The following is a 9,408-nucleotide window of genomic DNA, read 5'->3' on the forward strand; positions in this document are numbered from 1 at the left end:
TTATATAGTGGACTCTACATTTAGTTAGAATTTTATTTTTATTTATTTATTTATAAAAGATTTTATTTATTTATGGAAAAAAGATCATTGAAGATCTATTTCTAAGTAATAACTGTATTAATGTTTTCTGGGAAATGTTAATGTTTTACCTATATACGGAGTGTAAAAATAAAATTATTTTTTCGTCTTATTTTACAACCCCCTGTGGAATTTATTAAAAGGAGCACACCTACATTGTTTGGGCAACAGTGAGTGCTTGTAATTTGATATAAACTTTATTGAATAGCAATAAAGTTCAAATTGACTCTACATTTAGTAAGAAAATATTTGTATGGGAAAAAGAAAAGGGCTGTTTTAGAGTTTTCCCGGAAATTATTAGAATTTTTCTTGTTGTAAAAACCATCCTTAGAGCTCAAGGAACCTTTTAAAAAAAGAATTGTTAGGATTGGTCCATGCGTTGTTGAGTTATGCGCTTACCAACACATTTTGCGATTCATTTTTATATTATAGATAAATCATGTTGACGTTTTATACGCAAAATTAATATTTTTCTATGTCTATAACTTATGAAAATGCTTAGGTGTATATATAAATGATGTATAATTAATTTTTTGACATCACTGTATATTTGTACATATTTTCACAATTTTTTTCTATTTTCGTAAATCTACCTCGAAACTATTATTTCTAAAAAATAGTTTTGTACAAAAGAATCGCTACTTCAAGTACAAAATAATAAAAAAAATAGTACGTTCCAAGCTATTTATACATTTCTAGGAGTATTCAATTGTTACAAATTTTACAATGCTTTTTTATTCCACTGTATACATAATACAGAATATTATACTCGTACTGCCGGCAGATGCATTTTATCCAAGCCGATCCTGTGCGACGCTCTTGAGTCAGCAATCAACAGCTAGGACGGCTGACAACTGTGTACATTTATATAAGAATAATATAATATACATAAGAAAAGCATTGTTCTAACTTAGTCGTACTGCACTCTCAGTGTGAATTTAACTATGCTCGAAACTTTTTGATAAGGTTTTTTAGCAATATTCCTTTTTACATAGGATAGGGGGATAGGGATAGCTTGTCACTATAACCCTCCTCCTTTATCGGAGCTTGGGATCTGCACGAGTGACTGTTATGCAACTCGATTCACACAACAACTATTCCGGGTAGAGTTGAAAACATACCCAACAGAAGGAAATAATGTTTTGGAGAAATACTAAATACAAATTATAGTCCAGTCGTCATAGAGTTAACCCCTAAAAATCATACGAACAAGCTGAATTTTGCCGAGAATATTAATTTTAGTATCCCAAGATAAAAAAAAGTTTACACTTTTACTTCCGAATTTTCTCCTAAAACCGCCCCCGTTGGGTGGTAAAAACGCTTTCAGAAACAACACGCTTGAAACGACCGGCGATTTTGAATGTCAGTTCCGCTCGTAAAATCAATGTTAAATAAAATTTGTCTCAGCTCGACTGTAAAAATTCGATATCTTTTGATCCAAGTGTCCTATCGACAAAGATCAAGATGCAATTTAAAGGTACAGAGTACAGTTTTCGTATTTTGCTGAGAATAAACTCAGTTATTAAGATGTTAAATTAATAAACGTGGTGAGACTTTTGCCATTTTTTACGATTCTCATGAGATCAATAAAATTGATCACTTTCATTAACCAGTCGTAGTAAAATTTTCATTTTTAGAGATCAATTTTTAAAACATGTATTATATATGTATATACTTCTTCTTCTTCTACGGCACTACAGCCCAAAATGAGCCTTGGCCTCCTTTATTTTTTGCCTCCACCCTTCTCTGTCTGTGGCTGCTCTTCTCCATACACGGACTCCTAAAAGTGCTTGTGCGTCGCTGCTTACTGTGTCTTCCCAGCGCTTTCTTGGCTTTCCAACTGGTCTCTTTCCCTGCATTCTGGCGTTCAGTGCTCGTTTTGGTAGCCTATCCTCTCCCATTCGTATCACATGTCCGGCCCATTGCAATCTTTGTATTCTAATGAAGTCTGACAGGGGTGTTTCCTTATACAGTTGATAGAGCTCGTTGTTATATCGAATTCTGAAGATTCCGTTTTCCCTCACAGGTCCTAGTATTCTCCTCAGTACTTTTCTTTCGAATGTGTCGAGTTTGTTTTTGGATGTTTCTTTCAGGACCCATGCTTCGCTGCCATAACATGCTATTGGCCGAATTAAAGTTTTATAGATTCTCATCTTTGTATTTCGGTGGACACTTTTAGACCGAAATATATGGGAGAGGGCAAAATAAGCTTTGTTTGCCTGCGTTATCCTTTTTCGTATTTCTCCATCCTCTGCTCCATCGGCATATATTTCTACTCCCAGGTATGTAAACTTTCCAACCGTTTCAATGTCATCTTCATGCATCTTCATTCATCATATATGTATATACATGCGGCTCATATATATGAGCCCCAATAACCAAAGCAGAAACAGAATCGGTCAGAACATCACCATCGATGACTTTAACTTTGAGCGCGTTAGAAAATTCAAGTATCTTGGAACAACAATAACTGAAGAAAATATTGGATCACAGGAAATAAACAACAGGATCCAGATGTCTTTTTGCCCTCCAAAACCTTATAAAATCGAAACAACTAACAAGACGTACGAAGATACAGGTCTATAAAACAATCGTACGACCCGTTGTGATGTATGGAAGCGAAACGTGGACAATAACAAATACAAACGAAGAGAGACTATGTGTTTGGGAAAGAAAAATCCTAAGGAAGATCTTTGGCCCTGTGCTGGATAAAGCATCAGGACAATATAGGATAAGAACTAACAAATAACTCGAAGAACTTTACCCAGACGCCAACATCATAAAAGAAATAAAGTAAAGTAAGACTCCAAGGCTGTGCTACGTCCCCTACTCTGTTTAAAATATTCTTGGAAAAGACACTCAAACCATGGAGGAGAAAGTGCGAAGGAATGGGCATACCAGTAAGAGACGAATACCTATACACCTTAAGTTTTGCCGACGATCAAGTAGTCATCGCACAAGATGAAGAAGATCTCAGCTTTATGCTCAGAAAACTAGAAGAAGAATATAAAAACAACGGAATGGAAATAAACTTAGAGAAAACCGAATACCTAACAACAGAAAACAAGGATATGAGAAACCTAGAGATAGACGAGGGAAGACAAATAAATGGAACAGATAAATTCAAGTATTTAGGAACCATAATATCGAACCAGGGAACAACAGAAGAAGATATAAACAACAGACTGAGACAAACAAGAAACTGTATAAGACAACTAAACTCAGTGTTGTGGGATAAGAACATTACGATAAAGACAAAAAAGAGAATATATAACACCCTGACAAGAAGTATCCTGACATATGGGTCCGAAAACTGGACAATAAACAAGAGAAATAGAGGTAGAATAAGAGCAGTAGAAATGGAGTTCCTGAGGAGAAGCTGTAGACTTACAAAAAGAGACAGAATTGAAAACGCAGAGATTAAGCGGAGAATGGGAGTGCAATCAGACATAATCGACTATATAGAGGAGAAGAGACTATCCTGGTACGGCCACGTCAGAAGAGCGGACAGAGGACGCTGGATAAACAAAATCACAGAATGGAGCCCGATTGGAAGAAGAAAGAGAGGAAGGCCCCGAAGGTCATTCAGAGATGAAATCGACGAGGCTATGGAGAAAAGAACCCTGCGAGATGGAGACTGGAATGACAGGGAAAATTGGAGAAAACGGTTGAGGGAAGGAAGACAGTGAAAACTGTGGAAATCCTTAGTAGTAGTAAGACTCCAATGGGCAGGACACCTCAGAAGACATTCTGACGAACGAACAGTAAGACTGGTGTGGGAGGAAGTCCCAACTGGAAGGAGACCACGCGGACGCCCTCGTCTCCGGTGGCGAGACAATATAGCAGGAGACCTAAGCACTATGGGCGTGGAGAATTGGATGGTGGTTGCTTAAGATAGAAAACAGTGGAGGCATCTTGTCGAGTCGGCTAAAACCCACGAAGGGTTTTAACGCCACGGAGTAAGTAAGTCATTTTTAAAACCTATGACATAAAATTTCAATTTTGAGTAGTGGCAACAAATAGTAGGCATTTGAAATTTGCATAAAAATCGCAGAATTTTATGTTTTACATAAAAAACGATCGCACGTCATAGAAAATGCCTCCAAGAAGATGGTTTTGGATGTAGTCTATAGCAGAAGTTTGATTTTTTTGAAAAACGGACTAACGTATTGAAAAAAAAAAGTTTTAAACCTTTTAGATTGTTTGTTATGTGAAAGTTTAAATCCGGCGTTTTTAAACATATTTTAAATGCCTCACATTTGTTGCCAAAACTCAAAACTAAAATTTCATGCTCCAAGTTTTGAAGGTTAGGCTCTAGTAATGGAAAGTTCATAGTGGCTAGTCAATGAAAGGGATAGATTGTACTGATCTCATGAGAATCATCAAAAATAGCAAAAATCACGCTACGTTTATTTATTTAAGACCTTTATAAAATCTGAGTTTATTTGCGGCAAAATACAAAAATTACATACAAAAGCTGAATTATTTACCTATAAAACGCTTCTTGATTTTTTTTCGATAGGACACTTGAATCAAATGATAACGAATCTTTAACGTCAAGCTGATACAAATTTTATTGAACATTGATTTCGCGCGCTTAAATTTCAAAATTCAAAATCGACAGTCGCTTTTTATCCGAGCCACATTTTTTATTTAAAATAATTTTTTTTTTTTGCATTTTTACCTCCCTACGAGGGGGTTTTAGGGTGAAGCACGGGAGTAAATGTGGTAAACTTTTTTGCATCTTTTTTGGGATCCCAAAATTAATATTTTCGGCAAAACTCAGCTTGTTCGTATGATTTTTAAAGGTTCAGTGGCATTTTCAAAATCAAAATGTATACGACGAGGTAAATGTACAACCACCATCTTCTGAAGAAACAAAAAAATTAAATACAATATTACAAAAACAGTAAGACTCTAAATATTAAATACGAAACAATCTGCAGTCTGAAGTTATTATTAGATTGCGGTGAAAATTTCATAAAACCATTATATTCACAGTACACCGTTGAATAGAAGGCATATCAGTTAGTGTGCGGTTACCGTATAACCAGTTACAAGGGATTGTTTTTGGACACATCGGTGCAGAAATGTCAAATCTGACATAAATATTCTAAACTGGAGTTTTGTCCGTACAGATATTCAAAACTGAGTGTGAATGTAATTTACAATACGTACAGTGATTTAAACAATTCGGTTTGATTTAGGATGTTTCGCCGTATTTTCGAAATTAATTTTGGAATGATCGCAAAATTTGCTGACTTTCAATAAGATGTGTTCGCGTTGAATAGAACTGACGATTAATTAAATTTTAAATGCAACTGAATCTCCGTGCTTCAAAGGGGTTGTGAAAGGTGAAAAATTAGGCATTTACCCCAGGTTTTTTAAGTCAAAGATCCTAAATTATCATTGAATCGTAGTTCATCTCGGCAGCGTTTTTGTGGAAAAATGGTTCCTTTAAAATGGCACAAGAATTTCAAAGCGGTGTTTGTAATATCTTCTGGTTATTGCCATGTAGAGAACTTTCAGAGTTTAGGTCAAATTTACTTTCACTTTCAGGTGAGTACGGTCAAATTATTTATTTGTCTATAATATTGTCTCTTGGACATACTATATTTTTATATGTGTATTGGAAGAAAATCTATATATATATATATATATATATATATATATATATATATATATATATATATATATATATATATATATGGTTTCATGACATCTACAGTAGATAGTATCAGGAAAAAGTTTACAAATGATACAAAATGCGATTTTTCGAAGAACTGACTACTTACGTTTAGACAGTTGTATCTTCGAATCTACTACATGGATTCTAATTTACCAACGCTCGTTTAAAAGGTGTTTAAAAATTCTTTAATATTCTGGTTTCCACATTTTTTTCTTGTTTGGTTAAATTTTGACAATTAATTGAAAATCATACAATTTTGTAAGTGTTCTCTTTTGTTCTTCTTAACCTATCAAATAAAATGTATCTTTTGTGCTTTTGAAAATTATTTCATCAAAAAGTTAACAACAAAAAAAATGAGATATTGTAAATTAAAATCAGTCCACTGGGCTTAGAGATGTAGATCTTCAAATATAGGGTAAAAAGAGCTATTTTGACTCTTTCAAGCGGCATATCTCAGGTCCAGGGGCACCTAGAGGCCTAAAAAATAGCTATAGACTACTTTTTTAAGGTTCAATTATACAGGGTGAGTCATGAGGAACTTTACATACTTGTACCATATGTAGAGTCCCTCAGGGAGCATATCATGTGGCCACTAAAAAATGTCAACTCCTCTTCTTTATTAATTAACAGGGTGATTTGTGTAATTGACCATTTATTTCATTTTACTGTAGTGTTTATACGGCTCATTTGATTTTTTTAATTTTTGCATGATACAGTACACTACTATCAAGCATTCGACTGGTATTAGCTAAACTAAAAAATTCCAGGACTGGCTTTGGAAAAATTAATTTAGGGATTCGTATTAAATATTACACCCTGTATATATTTTTTTATAAAATACAATAAGTGATTTTCAAACATATGCGACAATGTTGTCGCACTTTTATTAAATTTTTAGTGAACGATCAAATCTTACCAAAAATAGAACAACCATAATGAAGTATCAAATTATAAGGTAATTAATTTAAACAAATGTTATAAATTTCAAACATTTTAATTGAAATGATAAACTAAGTCACTGCACAACAAAAAACAGTAACTACTAACAATAACGAAGAACAATTTAAAAAAAAAACTAAAAATATGTACATAGTTATGATAAACCCATAAATTAGAACTGGAAAAGATACAATAATGGTAACAAAATAAAAATAATTCAAAATAGATTTTCGAAATGGAACCCTGCAGCCTGTACACATTTTTGTTGCCGAATTGTTAATTGACGTATTGAATTACGGATACTCTGGGGATCGTTTCTAATAGTATTAGAACAATGTATAATTCTATCAATTAATTGTTGTCGGTTATTAATATTCACTGCGTAAACTAGTTGCTTCAATCGTCCCCAAATATGGTAATCAACGGGATTGAAATCAGGGGATCTTAAAGGCCACGAAATAGGACCTGCACGTCCTATCCACCTGTTGCCATAAACATTATTGAGATGTTTAGTAAAACTGCCTAGTAAACTGCTCACTGCCAGTAAAAAGTGTGGGGGTGCCCCATGATGCTGAAAATACATCCCTCGGATAGCAACGTTCGCGTTGGCAAGCAAATTCGGCAAAATATTTTGTAGAAAGTTCAAATAGACCTGCCCTGTTAAAGGACCATCAAAAAAGTGAGGACCTACTAATTGGTTATTTATGACACCAATCTACACGTTAACCGAAAACCTTAACTGAGAACGACGTTCTCGAATAGCATGGGGATTTTCTTCTGCCCACACATGTGAATTTCGTGAATTATTTATCCCGTCTCTGGTAAATTGGGCTTCATCTGTAAATAGTGTCCTGTATAGCGTTGGTCGATTATTGTTAATCCATCTACAAAATTCCAACCTATCGATCTCATCTCCAGCATGTAGTCGCTGAACCATTTGAATGTGATATGGGTATAGATTATTTTTTTGTAAGACTCTACTTACTTTTGATTGAGTAACATTGAGTTCTCGACTTACTTGTCTAGTGCTTATTGTAGGGTTCATAGTAACGGCGTCCATAATGTCATCTTCCTGCGCTTCATCTACATGTCGCTCTGTTGTTCCACTAGGAAAAGTGCCATTTTCTCGCAAATAATTAAAAACTGACCCAAATGTTGGATGACTGGGAGTTCGACGATTAGGAAATCTCCTGCGATATTCTCTACTAGCAGCCCTACCATTCCCATTACAGAATCCATAAACAAATATTATGTCTGCATATTCTGTGGTCGAAAACTGATGTGGCATTTTGAACGAAAGTAACAAAAGCTCTACCAAAACTAACACAATGTACTTAACGTAGATATGACAGAAGAAATATGTATTCTTGTACACATAAATAACAATTGATAATGACAATAATGACAATGGGTATAAAATATCAAGAAACGTCAAACGGTCAACGCCAACCTTCATTTTAAACTTTTTTAGATTTATTTTTATTTAGTACAGTTGATGCAATGTATTATTATTTGACATAAAATTTTAATCATTTACAATCAACAAAAACTAACACATACAAGAGGTTTGACTTTTTAATCAATTTAATTTATTATTTATCGAAAATAATGCCCCAATACGATCTATGAGTAAAAATTTAAAATTGAAAAACAATTGATTCTATCGTAGAGATAATACAAAGTGACAGTAAAGATGTTAATTTTCTACGTATTAGATTATGTTGTAGGAACTCATTTTAATTAAAATGTTTGAAATTTATAACATTTGTTTAAATTAATACCTTATAATTTGATACTTCATTATGGTTGTTCTATTTTTGGTAAGATTTGATCGTTCACTAAAAATTTAATAAAAGTGCGACAACATTGTCGCATATGTCGTTTTCATTGGCTATTTATGTAGTTTGAAAATCACTTATTGCATTTTAAAAAAAATTTATACAGGGTGTAATATTTAATACGAATCCCTAAATTAATTTTTCCAAAGCCAGTCCTGGAATTTTTTAGTTTAGCTAATACCAGTCGAATGCTTGATAGTAGTGTACCTACTGTATCATGCAAAAATTAAAAAAATCAAATGAGCCGTATAAACACTACAGTAAAATGAAATAAATGGTCAATTACACAAATCACCCTGTTAATTAATAAAGAAGAGGAGTTGACATTTTTTAGTGGCCACATGATAGAGGGACTCTACATATGGTAGAAGTATGTAAAGTTCCTCATGACTCACCCTGTATAGTAAAATTTGGTAAAAATCCGTGGATGAATTTCCATTAAAAATTTTAAAAGAAACATTTACCTTTGCTAACGGGTTTAACTGGGGGGACTAAAAACATTCTCTTTTTTTAACTATTTTTATAAATAGACGTATTTTGTTTATCTGTAATCAACTTAAAAAAAGTAATACAAAATTTGTGGTTTGAATTGTTGTTTAATATGTCAAAAACCATAAATTGCAAAAAAAAACAGAAAATTGGAACAAAAAAAATATATTGCAAATCACCCATGTTTCACATACCAACATAAAATTTCAAAAATACGAAATATAAACTTCAAATAAAGTATGGTCACCGCGTTGGTTTATCATAGCTCTACATCTACTGTTCATGCTCCGAATCACATTGTTAATGTCTGCTTGAGGTAGTTGTGTCCATTGTTCTCTCAGAAGCTCTTTTAATTGAAACTCATTGTAGATATTG

This window comes from Diabrotica undecimpunctata, chromosome 10, assembly GCF_040954645.1.
Source record: "Diabrotica undecimpunctata isolate CICGRU chromosome 10, icDiaUnde3, whole genome shotgun sequence".
Lineage (NCBI taxonomy): Eukaryota > Metazoa > Arthropoda > Insecta > Coleoptera > Chrysomelidae > Diabrotica > Diabrotica undecimpunctata.